This window comes from Leucopleurus acutus (assembly GCF_964270905.1).
Source record: "Leucopleurus acutus genome assembly, chromosome: 15".
Lineage (NCBI taxonomy): Eukaryota > Metazoa > Chordata > Mammalia > Artiodactyla > Delphinidae > Leucopleurus > Leucopleurus acutus.
Window position 1 is genome coordinate 61,072,409 of NC_139157.1, and position 1,692 is coordinate 61,074,100.

The following is a 1,692-nucleotide window of genomic DNA, read 5'->3' on the forward strand; positions in this document are numbered from 1 at the left end:
TTAGGGAAATATATATTCAATATGATGAGCCAGCAGAGTCCCTAAGAACATAAACCAAGAGAATTTACACATGTTATTCATCCCTCCTCAGTGCAAATATATAAACATCTTACACAGGGATAAAAAAAAAAAAGGAACTTTGCCAAATTTACCTAGAACAATGGAGTAAGATAAAGTGCTCTTCCCATAACAAGAAAAAATTATTATATGGTGATAGGGAGTTACATGGAGGGAATTTCAGATCCTAAGGAGAGGTTTTTTAATGATCCCTATAATAATAATATATTTAGGCATTGTGCTATCATTGGAAAATTTGCTTATTTTCTGTTTGTCACTATTAAAATAATTCTTCCTTCTAGGGTCTTGGCTATTCTTGGCCCTTCATTCTTCCACATACATTTTAGAATCAGCTTCCCATGTACCACGAAAAATTGTTTGTTTGTTTTTGGTAGAAATGGCATTGAATGTTTACTATCCATAGAATGGTATATGTCTCCCTTTAGGTCTTTTTACTTTTAATAAATTTTATAATTTTTTCATAAAAACTTATATATCTTTAGGTGGAATTTATTCTGAGCAAATTGCATTTTCTAATTCTTCCTCCTGGTTAATAAACTTTAACTGTCTTTTAATGTAATTTTGCATTCAGCAAACTTTAATACTCTCTTATTATCTAATAATTTTTATAGTGTAGTTAGTGATTGTATAGCTTTATTACCCAGCTTACTGTTTTTCTTTGCTTATCAGTTTTTTAATCCCTGACATTTTTTTCTTGATTATTTTTTTTTAAGTATCAATAAGTTCTATTTTTTTAAGTATCAATAGATTCCTTAGAACTCTGTTTTGTGATCCAGTTATAGTAAATTCTCTTTTTGGGGTTCTGAAAATATCTATATTTCAATCTTACTTTTGAAGATTGTTAGCCAAATACAGAGTACTAGTTTGACAATTAGTTTCTCTCGTATCAGAAAATAGCATTCTTCTGTTTTTTATTATAGTTATTGAGAAATTAGCTATCATTCTAATTATATTTTCTTTGAATTAACTTTGTTTATAATCTCTTAAAACTTGATTGCTGTTTTAATACCTTCTCTTTGTCTTTTATATCTTACATTTTCAGTATGATATGACTTTGTATAGATTTCTTTTCAATTTCCCCTCCTTAGGTTTCATTCAAGTTTCTGAATTTTGAAAATTTCACTCTTTCTTCAGTTTTGGAAAATTTTCAACTACTATCTCTTTTCTATTCTCTCCTTCTGATACTCTAGTAAGTCTTATATTACATCTTCTCATTCTTTCTTCAAATTTCCTGTTTATCTTTGTGTTGCCTGTTTTGTACTCTTATAGTTCCATTTATCAGTTTTTTCCACCTTTTTCTAGTCTGCTGTTAACCCATAACATTACTTTTGTTTGCATATTTGTACCTCATAGTTGTTTTATTTTCAAATATTCTTGTCAATTTTGATAAATTCTTATTCCTTCATCATACATTTAAATATTTTCTTTTTTGTTTGTATGTATTTAAAATGTTTATTTTATATTTAGTACTGGAAAATTCTAATATCATCTTTCTATTTTGGGCAGATTCTGTAGTTTGTTTTTGTTAATGATCTTAATATCAGCTTGTCTCCTCCTGACATTAACAAGTTTTTATTGTGAGCTCACATTCCTTGAAACTCTGTGGCAATTCTT